This window comes from Sturnus vulgaris, chromosome 2, assembly GCF_052056855.1.
Source record: "Sturnus vulgaris isolate bStuVul1 chromosome 2, bStuVul1.hap1, whole genome shotgun sequence".
Taxonomy (NCBI): Eukaryota; Metazoa; Chordata; class Aves; order Passeriformes; family Sturnidae; genus Sturnus; species Sturnus vulgaris.
In genome coordinates this window covers 92,156,328-92,170,075 of record NC_142244.1, presented here as the reverse complement: position 1 = coordinate 92,170,075, position 13,748 = coordinate 92,156,328, and positions in this window count along the sequence as shown.

Genomic DNA, 13,748 nt, shown 5'->3' with positions numbered 1-13,748 from the left:
GGGGGAGGAAGGGGGAAAGACGTCAGAGTGATAGGGGACGTTGGGGGGAAGTAAGGATGACTCAAGGGAGACTGATTGTCGTGTCATGGCAGGGAAGCAGGGTTAGGAAGTGAAATTGAGGTGAGAAGACAAAAGGGAGTGAGGGGACGCAGGAAGGAACAGGATCATATTGAACCAAGGGGAAAGAGGAAGAAAAGAAAGGGCTGATCTGAAAAGACATATTGAGAAGAGCTATGGAGAAAGGGAAGAGAGCAGAAGTAGGGGGAGGGAAGGTGAGCTCTGTGCTCCCCTTACCGTCCCTGGCAGCCTTTCCTTGCCACCCCTGGGCCTAGCACTGGGCAAGCACCAAGGTATGTCCAAGAGAGGCTGGTCAGGACCATCTTTTGCCACGCCTCCCTCCCAACCTAGTTGAACACACGTTGGCTTTTCCCAGATCTGGGACAGCTAGTTCTTTGGGAGAGCTCCTTTTTTTTTGCTGTGCCTCTTATAAACCTCACCTGCAGAGCTACAGTCACACTTTCTACTTTTCTTACATACTACGGTCATACAAGCTTTCCTGTGCTTGCACTTTTGCTGTCTGTCTCCAGACAATGCTGGACAGTAGGTTTCTAAGTGCTGAGAATAAGGGTACACGTGCAAAGAGGACCCACATGTGCCCTTGCCCCAGTTTTGACAAAGGGAAGATCATGCTGAACTGTGGCATTCTCTGTCAGCTCTTGAGAGGCAGTTAACATGGACCATTGGCAAATTGAAAAGCAGAAATAAAAAGCCCACAGGAATACAGAACTGCTATTGGCAAAAGAACTAACTTGAAGCAGAAAATCTGAAATCATCCTAGATTCAAGAAGAAAACTGCAATATGGGAAGATGTAAAATCAGAGAGGAGAAAGGTGGCAATTGATAAAAGCTCTGTCCACTGCAAAGAACAGCCCAAGGACTGGCACTTTCCTGCATATTTGCCAACTGCGTGGCCAGCTTGGCTAGCAGAGCAGCTTTGTCTGCCTGCTCACGAACTGCTGAGCACACCACACCACGTTAGCCCCAGCCGTTTATTATGTGCCTCACAGGCAATAAATTATGATTGTGCACTCATAAATTGATTGTGTGCATAAGACTGCTTTCAGGTCTGGCCTCAGCTGAGAAACCCAAATAAAAGTGGCCAAAGAATTAAAGGTTAGAAATGTTACTATTTTTGTCTGCCAGACTCATGGGTTGTTGCATGATTCTAATGGTGTAATGCTTGCCTTGGGAGTGTGCAGTAAAAACCTCCTCCCAGTAGTAGGCAGCTGAGACATATCTTAGACACAGGTGAGCATCAAGGCATCGCCTAAACAGAAATACTGCCATGGAGGAAACACAGATAGGTATTTAAAGGCATTATTTATACCTATATATAAAAAAAATATATATGTCATATATATATGGAAACAATGAGGAAGAAAAAAATAAGTTCTAGCAATTAAAATATGATAGAAAATGCTTGGATGCTAAAGCGGATGTTAAACTAAATTCACACAAAGTTTTAATTACATTTTAATCTGGTTTTGTTCAGCTTAATACTAAGAAAAATGTCATGACAAAGCAAAGCATGGCTCAAACCTGTCTTAGGCAAATTTAAAACATATTAACCAATGGGGAAAAAAATCCTTTTTGAAATTAAATCCCATCTCTGATCTTCAATGAAGACTATAACAAATTTCTTTTCTCCTTAGTGGGTTGAATACTTTTTTGTGGAACTGGAATGGGAAAACTATTTTTTATTTTAATTATTTCTAGAAAAGAATTAAATAAATTATATTTAAACGAAATTCATTAAAACAAATCCTAAACACCTATTATTTTTAATTTTTTTAAGTGATTTTTAATTTATGTTACTCTTGTAACAAGTTTTGTCTCTTTGATGCTCTAGAATGATTTGCAAGTGTTCACCCAATGAGTCAGCTCTGCCCATGTTTTGCCTTACATGTCTACTTTACTCTTGTAGTTACTTAACTACAAATAAGTTAAATTACACATCTTCTCATGAGATTTCCATTTAATCTCTGGTTCCATTAGTTGATATGGCTTTGGGCTTTGAAATTGCCTTCACCTGGATGTAGCTGAGAGGGACTGAGATAATTATTTTAGTGAATATTAGTTGATTTAATAATTTATTATCTCTTCTTTTCTCATGTACTATTACTCTACCAGGTAGATTTCTAGTGCTTTCTTTTGGGAAAGGACTGTGCTACGCTGCATCCCTGTGTGCCTTCTGCCAGCTGCACCCCAGCAGCATCCTTCAACCCCACCCCACAGAGCTCGGTTCTCAGCAAATTTTATGTCCCTTGCTTTGGTGCTAGAGATATTTCATGCAACTGCAAGACTGATTCCATAGGAGACTCGACCACATTTCCAAAGAGAATTCCTTCTGCTGTTGAAACACTCAGAACTGAGGTCATCTCTTCCAGAAAAAGAGGCAATACATTGGTAGTTTTTTGTCTTCTAAAGCAATTGCACTGCATCTAAACATAATTGTCTTTTTTAAAAGAACATAGCTTGAAAATATGCTGTTTGAAAAGAAATTCTGAAACTTAGTTTTATTTATATTTAAGAAAGGACAAATTTTGTAGGACACTTACTAGAAAGGTGTCCCTGCCCATGGCAAGGGGATTAGAACTAAATGATCCTTAAGGTCCATTCCAACCCAGACCATTCTACAATTTTATGAAAGTTGTCACCGACTCCTGCTTTTAATCCCATTTTTTGTTACACCTATTAAGGAGTGTTTCATGGAAACAACAGAAGTTAGCTTTCTTGTATAATACCTGTCTTCTAAGCGAAGATGTTACAATATTATAGAGCTTTATTGAGTCCACACATGGTTATTTGGATTCCCTCTTGGTAATAGCACAGATTTTTGAATTTTTAAATCTATATCCATGACTGAGACTTTTTTGGGGAAAAAGTCACTCTGGATACAACTAACTGAGCTGATAAAAAAGTGGATTTCTTTTAGGGAAAATTAGGCTAAACAGTCACCCAGTTTTGTTTTGTTTTTTAATGCTTCCTGCTAGTTGGTGTCTTAGAGGAGTTTAAATAATAGGAAATGTGAGGGACAGAAACTGAAGTCTACTGCCAGTAAACCTTTATGTGGAGGGCTGTAATTCACAGTATTAAAGAATACACAGGTTTAAGTCATGATGTAGGATATCTAAACAATAAATATCTATATGGCTATATAAATTTTTGAGGCAAAATTCTAATTTCTCATAGATTTCTATGTTTAAAATTTTAATGGTGTAATAATGCATTTTATGATTTTGGATTACAGAGTTACTTAAAAACACTGTTATTCTTAAAAACAAACAACAACAACAACAACAAATATCTAACCCCAGTGTTTTGAGCTGAGTTCCCTTAATAAAAATTCTCTTACTACAGCTTAGTTTAAGGCCTATATTTAGAGTTTTCCTGACACTTACAGAAAGTTTTATGTAGAATTATTCTAAAAAAAGGGCCTCTCCATCTTGTGATTTTTGGGGTAGTATCCATCTTAGATTCCTTACGCAGTTTCTTGATTAACTATGGAGTTCTCAAAGACATTTTTTGTCCATTCGCTCAATGGCTCACAAAAACCCCACCTGGATGAGAACACTTCTGGATGATATATTTGATGGTTATTTGCAGTCCCTGGTCACCTTACTGGGAAGATAGAGTTGCAGTTCTGAGCTTTTAGGATTCCAGAGAGTGTAGATCATTGATATGACTCTTTTGATAGTAAACTGGATAAAGTGTTAAAGAAACAGACTTTTTTTTGTACAGTGACAAATGCTATGTGATGTGTTTTTTAATACTATGCTGTAGTTCCAGACAGTTTTTAGTATAAAACAAACAAGCAAAGCAAAACAAAGAATTGTAAAAATCTAAAGTTTAGTACTTAAAAACATAAGAGAAGAAGAGTTAAAACTTTGTGTGAAATCTTAATATCCTCTTGTCCATGTATTTTCTGAGTCTTTAACTCCATAATCACATACTAATTTTTCTTTGAGATGCCTGTCTCTTCCAATAAGAGTTAATCTTCACTATTTCTTTTTATATTTCTCATTAACCATGTGGCCTTACAAGTACACTTCATTCAAACTTTGCAATGAAAATAAAATGGTGGTTTTCTCCAGGTTTCTGTGCTGCAAAGAATTAGTGCTTCAAAAATACAGATAATTTTATCTATAGAGCACACTAAGGGAATACATGACACATTTGTATAGATTTATGTATTTAAAAGATATTTATAAGTCTAAAAGATAGGTCCAGTGAATTTCTGTTGCTGCTTTATGCAAATCTCAGAAGCAACTAATGTTTTGTTTTGCTTTTTTTTTTTTTTTTCCCGGAAGTTCTGAAGAAAATAAAATCAATATTCAATCTAAGTCAGACATCTGGCATGAAAAATTTCAGCTTGTAGTCTGGTGCCTGGCAAAGTTGTATGCAATTAAAAATAAGCCTTTTATTGTGAGAAATTTCAGGCAACCTGAACTGAATTAGATTTTGAATACCTCTTGTAAGAAAGCTGTCATTAAAAAATTGAAATTAAGGGATTGAAAGAGAAAATAGAGCATATTAGATTTTTTCTTTCTCTGACACTATTGCATCTTCATGTTTTACTTTGTAAATAAGAGCAAATCAGATCGAAGATATACTGCTCTATGATGAACTCCTATATTTGAATTATACTGATTAAAATTAAGAAAGTAAGGAAGTTGTGCATTATTATAATTACTGAATACTGATATTCCCAGTTGCTTCCAGAAGCCAGTGACATCAAAGCTCCATTGCAATGAGTGCAAAGAAAATGTATTATAAAGTGAAGACCCTGATGCAGAAGCTGCTTATTTTCCCTTATTTGTTCCTGCATTGCTGATCAGCATCACTGAACAACATGAGAAATAAGCAAAATAACTGTAACAAAATAAAACTAGAATTCAAACTATGGGTTCTTAATATAAGACATAATGCTAAATATCTTTTTGGCAAGCTATTCAAAAGTAATGCATGTCATTATTTTGATTTTTTTAAAAAATACAGTGAGTTAAAGGGGAATAGATAAACCAGAGGCCCACCTTTCTCTGAATACTGTGAACCAAATGAGATCAAGTTGATTGAAATGCTTATTGGATTTCTGGGGAAATCTGTCCCTGAGCAATAAATCTGTTGAATGGAGAGTCACCACTTACCAAGCTCACAGCAAAGGACCTTTGAACTGTGGACAGTTGGCACAGGAGCACCCTCAGCTACAGGCTAGCATTTCTACCATTTATAATTCACCTTGCATGACAACTTACAGTGTGTCAGTGACCAATCATAAAGAAAGAAGAAGCATGCCTACATGAGCATTATGATCTTGAAAACACATTAGTGATTTTCACCCACCCAGGAAACAGAAAACCAAGTAAACCCCAAAGCAGAAAGAGAAGTGTGGTGAGTGGATGCTGCCAGTGCTTCACCCCAGCAAATGAAGTCACAGTCATGAGTAAACTGATGCACAAGTGAGCCACAGGTCTGTTTGCAGGTCTTGGAGACAATCAAATCTCATATCACAAGAGATCCTAGAAGAAAAGGAGAAAGCAAAGGAGGGAGAGAAGTTTCTGAGCCACTTTTGGAGCCATTACTGACTATATGAACGTTCTGAAACCATGGTGAAGATGGCTTGTGGTGAGTTTGGGTTTGAACTGAAAAGGATCAAGAAAAAACGACGATGAGTTTAATCCGTGCTCAGCTGTTTTTCACATTTTGTTACTTGGCCCTGCAGTGCCAGTCATGAGAGTTTGATGTTAACCTGTCTGGATTCAAGTGGTGCATTATTTAGGAGAAAATTTTCTGTTGTGGTATTGGGGAAAAAAAAAGTAGAAACTGAGGAAGCATTTCAGGAACTTTAAGTTTTTGAACTTAGTTTAGGAAGAATTTTTTTTTTTAATGGTGACAGCATGGAAGAGGCCTTTACAACAGCAGTTTCAGAAGAGTTTAGAAAAATGTGCTTCTGTACCTTCACAAGAAAATCTGCTCCACCCAGCATTATACTGCTTTGAACTTTGTTCTGATAGGACTTCTGTCTTTAGAGGAAACGTCTCAAGAATTTTGTAAACCTTTTGATGACTGCTTCTTTCTCCTGATGAACTTCAGATGAATAACATAATATTTATAGATCAATGGATACCACCATCTACTAAGAAATTAGAAAGCAAATTGAATTAAAAACAAACAAAAATAAAAACAAATAGTAAAAATCTTAAGAGCTAAATTAAACCATACAGAAACTAAATTTTGTTAGCTATGATTCAAATATACTATATGATCTTTGCTTTATATGTTACTATTATTAGTAGGTATGGTGCTCATGTTCTCATGACAAACATGATTTTCAGTGCATATTTTGACCAAATGGGAACTGACAAGAATAATTGAAAAAAATCCCATGGTGATTAAACCATGGCAATTTCCTTGGAAATATCTAGTGAGAACAACGTGAAAAATTGGCCTTCCAGGTATTGCTATCAGTAGCTGATCCCAAGCATTAAAAAATTCATTTTCTCTGTAGCACCGGGTAAATTGTTTTATCAAACACTGGTACTCTTTGGACTCAGCTCCTATTCACTCATGTCTATATATTTTGCCTAAAGAATAAATGATTTCTTGAGGAAAAAAATCTTGAAAATTGATTGGATTTTGTGAGGATTTTAAAATTAGAGAACTCAGACTTAAAAAAAAAAAATTAAAGCACTAGTTTTTGAGTAGTGTGGCTGAAATATCCACACAAGTCAGATGACTCTATTTGGGCAATGAATTAGTCTGTTGCTATGTGTAGGGTCTGTAAAAACAGAAAAGTTGAAACTTTTCTACTTGTCAGTCAACTGCAAATCTCAAGAAAGAAGAGAAATGTATCTGCTTTAAACTAGTTTTTAATAGGACTCTTGTCAGAACAATTCCTAGATCTCCTGTATAATATTTACAGAAACTTAAAGTCTACATCTGCTTAGCTTATTGTGAATCCACATAAAATGTAATTTAAACTAACATGTTTTTTTTTTCCCAACGAAAGTTCGACAATAAAAATTAAGCATACATGGATAGTCAGCCATTGACAGGGAGAAACCCACTAAACCATGATATTACCATGCTTGTTCATGCTTCCAAAGTTTTCAGAGTAAACATGATACCTGCCTTCTAGAGAGCTTTTAATTTCTATCTTTAAAATTGGCCAGTGGCTCTTCAAACATTCATCTCAGTTCACTTACTCCACTGATCCATTCCTTCAAGAAAATTAAAGTCTGTACCTACATACTGATGTCTTAAATAACACAAACAAGACGCAGTGCACAGGTGAACAGAGGAAAAACAAACAAGGAAATCCTTCCTGTAAAAACCTGTATTATTTAAAGAAGCATCAGCTTTTTAGTAGACAATAAGCTGCATACAGCTATTAGGGCACAGATATTTCAGAGCTGCTTCTTAATTCTGTGATCTAATTTATAAGTGATCTACAAGAAATGTAATTTTGTATTTTCAAATTAAATAATCTGTCTAAATAAAAATAGAAAATGTATTATTTCTCTACTGTTAAGTCAAAGAGATTGAAAGAGCATTTGCAGCCAAATTGAAAGCAAATGGTAAAATTATTCTGATTTTATCACCTTTGAAGTAATTCCTCTTGTCAATGTCAATTGATAGGAGGTGATTTTAAAAGAACATGTACTGCTACCAGCAATTTGAAAACAGTGCCTGTAATTAGTGTGGGAAAATGGTATCATAGTAGACATATCCTTGGAGGAATGTGAAGGAAATGTGTGTGGATTTTCTGGTTTAGTCATAACCTTAGACTAATTCAGGAGTTTATAAAGCTAATGTTTAAGTGCAAACTGTATGGTAGTTAAATCTCATTAAACTTTTCCTGAATTTATGTAAAATTGTCAAGTTAGAAAACCTGCACATTTAATGATGAGGTTCACAAAGTCAATACTTCTGGCCTGAAAGAACGTTCAGTTTCACCAGGATATTAGTGACACTAGTTATTTCTAGTCACAAGTTATTATTTTATGAGTGGTTTCAAACTTCATGGGAGAAGTAGATTAGTTTGTTTTTTTTAAATTTTATTTTACTAATGCACATTCAGAAATGTTACTGAACACAATACTGTAATACTTAGTTGAAGGTGACTGGAATATTTTTTATTGTTTTAAAACAAGTTTGAATCAATGGAATTTAAAAAGTACCTCCAATTTCAAGAAAAGCTTCCTTTTGAAACAGTTTCAAATTATTTGGAACAGAAAGGGAAGACAACTGTGTTAGCAGGATAATCTGGACTTATTTAAAAATACAATATAAGCATATTTATCTTAATTCAAGGGATTCAATTGTTTGGGCATTTTGTAGCACTTGTGCACAGATGTATCTGACACAAGGCATTGTTCTTTTTTCTGTTTATCGCTTTGTCATTTGTTTCAGTCAGTGCTGCTTAGATACAAATATCTTGTTTACAGTATCTATTTAAAACAGAGAGTTATGTGCTTATATGTCCATTGCTATCACTATTTAGTGATCGCATCACTATGTAGCAGTTTGGCTCTACTTTCAGTAACTCAAGTTCTCCTGTGGGTAACTAAATGCTCATCATGATAATCCTGTGGATTTCAGTGGTTCCACTAATAGATTTACAAATTTATTTGACTCTGAATCTCAGTACCTACAGATATATTGAAACAGATCAGTCAAAGCTGAAAAATTCTTTCACTGAAAAGTTCTTGACTGTGGACAAAAACGTCTTACCTCCTCTTTCATTTAAGAATGCATTCATCCAAACCCCAGCTTTTTTTTTCTGTGTTTCTTTGATCTGAGTATGTATTTAAAATGTAGCAAGAAAGCTTTTGGTACACAAATCTATATCGATAAAATTACAAATAATATCTTGTGTCTTCTGTATATCAGTGAGTGTATAATCTCAATTCAAAGAGGCTGCTTCAGGGTCTGACAGAATGACTGTAACTGACTTCAGTGAAACTTGTATCAGTACGTAAAAAAATGGTGAATTATAGAAACAAAACAGAATCCTCAAATGCCGTAGATTTGTTACAGAACTCTTGGTCTCCAAAGAAGAGTGTAAATGAGCAAAAATATTCCCGTTGTGAGGCAGGGAATACTCGATATAAAAGCATCTGATCACAGAAAAAAGGATTTTGAAAGTAGAGTTTGAGACTAGAATGGCCTATGTTGACCAGAAAACCTTGTACCTAGCACTAATTCTTGGGCTCTTGGTGCTGTTGGCAAGGCATTCGAGGTTCTCTGTGTGTTAAAACCCCACACTCCATCATCATAATTGTAGCCAGTTGCTAATCTTGATGTGCTCGAGAAATGGAGAACATGACCTTTCAGGATCTGTGGTTCCTGCAGACCTGGGTCAGAGCAGGTCAAGAAAAAAGGAAGCTTGCATACCTAAATCAGTCTGTGAATCTGTTAAAGGCTAAAGTATCTGGTTTAAAATAAATAAACGTTACTAAAACTCTGCTGAAACAGACACTTTCAGCACAACATTCTTCAGTAAATTTGATTAATTCCATTTTTAATAAGAATAATTACTTCTATTGTTTTACTTATTAAAAAAAAGGAATAAGTGAGCTCGCTGACTGATCCTTAAGGTATTAGTGCTTTGACACATGTGGGAAGAAAATGTAAATATCACAAAAGCTGGCATTTTTCTATTATTTGTTGCTCATTGAATTGAAACTGGGAAAACCTGATATTAAAAATTGGAGGAACTTGTGACAATTCCATAGATGCATTTCACCCTGAGGAATTTGCTAAAAAATGTGCCTTAGGATATGATTTTGGAAAGGGCTCATAAATTAGCTGAGGTGAAAAATTAAAAAATAAGGAAAAGAAAGAAGCTAGGCTCCATTACCCAGTACTCTAGCAGATTTATTGGGAAGTCACCCTTTCAGCTAGTGTTTTTATAACTTAAACAAATTACAAGTAAACATCATATTTGTAGGTGACTTTTCATGAGAGCAATGTTTCAAAGCGATTCATTACTTATTACACGCTCAGTGATATACAGGCTATCCATCCAGCTGTTAGAAGTAATGAGAACAAAAAAAAGACCTTGTGGGCTTCCACAGAAGATTGCAAACCTGGAGTAACTTTTAAACAATATAAAAGGAAAGGATTTACCTATGAAACTGATGAAACTTATAACAATGAATGAGAGCCTCTTCTGAAATTCAGCAGCCCTTCCTGCTTGCCTCCTGACTCTGACTTAGTGCTTCAAAAGAGTGCCTTGTGTTTATGTACTGGCTTAACCAGTATTTATGGTTATATACTGGTTCAACTGGTCTTTCCCTCTCTTCATAGAGTAATAAATCTATCAACACATGGGGGGGAAATAAAAAAGCCAAAGGCACATACTTCTCTTTTATCATTAATATTTCTTTTCTCTCTTTTCTTTTCTTTTCTTTTCTTTTCTTTTCTTTTCTTTTCTTTTCTTTTCTTTTCTTTTCTTTTCTTTTCTTTTCTTTTCTTTTCTTTTCTTTTCTTTTCTTTTCTTTTCTTTTCTTTTCTTTTCTTTTCCTTTTCTTTTCTTTTTTCTTTTTTTTCTTTCTTTTCTTTTTTATTTTCTTTTTTCTTTTTTCTTTTTTTCTTTTTTTTCTTTTCTTTTTTCTTTTTCTTTTCTTCATTTTTTTTGTCATTTATAGACTGTTTTTGTGCTTTTATTCCAAACAATATTAACTGGCACAAAGAATTATGATAATATTTATAGTAACAGAATAATTACTAAACGGTTGCTTATTTCAAATTCTTATGTGTAAACGATTTATTATAGATTAATTAAATTAATTTAGAATAAAATTCTCACTGTGAAATTTGCACCAAATTTTCATTGGCTTTCCAGTAAAGCTGTTATTTTTGCTTTTGTTTTGTTGTTCCCCGCAGCTCCCTCTCGCATTTTCGGGAAGTGGGAGCCAGGCAGGCTCCCGGGAGCATCAGCACCATGGACAGAAGCGCGCTGAGCCGGCACCCCAGACCCGCGCGGGAATGTCTAAAGCCTCCCAAAGGTGTGAGTCTGATTGCCTGAAACACCTCTGAGCCTCCAGCAGAGCCTGGCAGTCGTGTCATAGATCAGTTTCAATCACCCAAACAACTGGGAGCAAGAAGGGAAAGATTATCGTGTGTGAAGGTCTCATAAGTTCCAAGACCTTAGAAAACGCTGTAATGAAAAACGGAGTAAATCATCCTTTCCCAGCTAAGTAAACTACTTTGGCACTGTTAACTCTTTGATGTAAGGACTCTATTTTTCTTTTTGTTTGTTTGTTTGTTTGTTTTGAGTGTTTTGTGGGTTTTATTTTATTTTTTTGTAATGTCAGGCATATTGCAGATACTCCTAAAACATAATAAGGGACCCATCTTTGGAAACAGTGGTCTAAGCAATACTAATTATGATGCCCTCACTTGTTAAGTAGCAATCATTAAATTATTATGGACTAAATAACTTCTAGCCCAATATACAGATTATTTTGTTCTCTTCCTCCCTTCCAGTGGAGAAAATGGACATTGGACAGTCTCACTGGGAAGTGGTACTTCTGCCCAACAGATATGGGGTATATGACACTGCATTTATTTAAAAAGTCCTCCAAAACCCACCAAAATCCTGTTAAAGATTTTAATTTCTCCCTATTCTGATCCAAGTCAAGAATGACTTAGACAATAATTTATTTATCCATTAAGTGAGTTGAAAAGCTGTACCAAACCCAGGTACTGTGGTAGCAGTAGACAGTGTCTGTGGTTCAACTGTACCAATCTTAACAAAAAATATGAAACCTTCTTACCTAACTTCAGGGACATCTTCATGTGACTTAGTCATTCCAGACTCTCTTCATGGTGTTTGTGCTTACTTGAAGTGAAAGGTGCAGGTCACCTGAATCTTTGAAGACATCTGCTAAGGACAAGGCAAACTGTAGTCTTATCTTTTTCTAGTGGCTAAAGGGGATCCCTGGGGGAACAGCTTCAGAAGTAGACTTATCCACAGCAGCTGCCTGTTTTTATCCAGACAACGCCCTCAAACACTGACACTAAGCAGTGTGCAAGCAACTGGGCAAGCATCAAGAATGTCTTTTGGAGGATTAAATATTGAGGGGTGGGAAGGCTTCTCGGTAGCTCCACACAACCCAGCACTTGCCTGGAGGATATGCCATCAGATGATAGATAGTACCTGACTTGTTCAAACACTTCCACTCTTACTGAAATACAGCCAAATGACAAAATCCGCAGATTAAACTTCCTCTGCATGCATTTTATATCTGAAATATAAGCTCTGCCAAGAGTATTACATATGAGTACCATAACTGATTTAGCTTTGCATTCTCCTCACTGTCTTGGATGCTGGTTATACTTCTTTAGTTCATTTCATTTTTCAACATCCCTTCCATTAAACATTTCAACAAAAATAAGTGAAATTACTCAAAGAGATGCCAAAAGCTGAAAATATGTTTTAATTCAAATGCCTTTTTGTATATATATATTTTTGGAATATAATATTGAAATGGAGTGAATATAATATTGAGATAGAGTGAAAGTGGAGATAAAGTTTACATTACAGGATCAGGTGATTAAAAAAAAGGTATATAACACTGCCTCTTTTTTATTTAGGGTCTGCTTTGAATGAAACCTCTTCTTCCTATCAGTCCAATGAAAATCAAATGCAGAAGAAATTAATGCAGTTTTGTCCTCTTGAGTCCGCAAATATCTGAAGCAACAGTTCTGCTTCAGGAAATAGGAAGGATGCTCTAAACTCAACCAATGAGTTGGATGACTGATAATGACTGGAGGAAAGGCTGAAAATGTGCTGCCCAATTTTAGGCATCTGATAGGTCTACTTCAGTCAAAAGTTGAGTTTTCCCTAGACTCCACAGCCAAGGAAGAGGGATGTTTTCTTCTGGACATGGACTGGAGTATGTATTGAGATCTCTCTGTCTCCCTCATTTTGCTGGGGAATTTAGTATTATTAAGCTCTTTCTATAGCTCTGTAGCTCTTTCACTTACTGCCAGAGTTATATGGTATGGTCTCATTTTCAGCCTCTCTCTGCGCCTCTCCATCCACGTTAGTGAATGAAAAATTATCCTAATAGATTACAATGAGATTTATCCAAGAACTCAAAGCCATTCTCTGAACTCCTTGTATGCCAGAAAGGAAACCATGCAATTGCTACAGCTTTCAGCTTTTCTTCTCATTTGTCTTGCCAGAGTGTTGGACAATTAGTTATGTCTATGGTATGCATGGAACTGGAAAACTGTGGATAATAAAACAAAGCTCAAGAAACATTGATTTTAAAAATTTGTTTCCTTTTTTTGGGGGGCTTTTTTTATTTTGGGCTGCAGTCCAGAACACACCCTCACAGCTCAAGAGGATCCTCAGTAAAGTCTATTGTAAACAAATTTGGGTTTTCAGGAACAAAGTGGCAATACAATTGTAAATATTATTTTTTAAAGGGTCAAAGAAGTAAGAGTTGGATTTTTTTACACTTTTTCTAACTTTCTTAATGATAACTACAATAAAAATACGGTTTATCTTTATCTTTATTTATTTTTAATTTATTTTTTATACCAAAGAGAAATACAATCTTAGCATTTTCAGAGTCAAATAAAGCGAGACTGTGATAGTGAACCACTGAAGTATGACCCCATGGGAAAAGAAATGGATCTAACCACGGCCACAACAATTTTTGGAAAAGAAA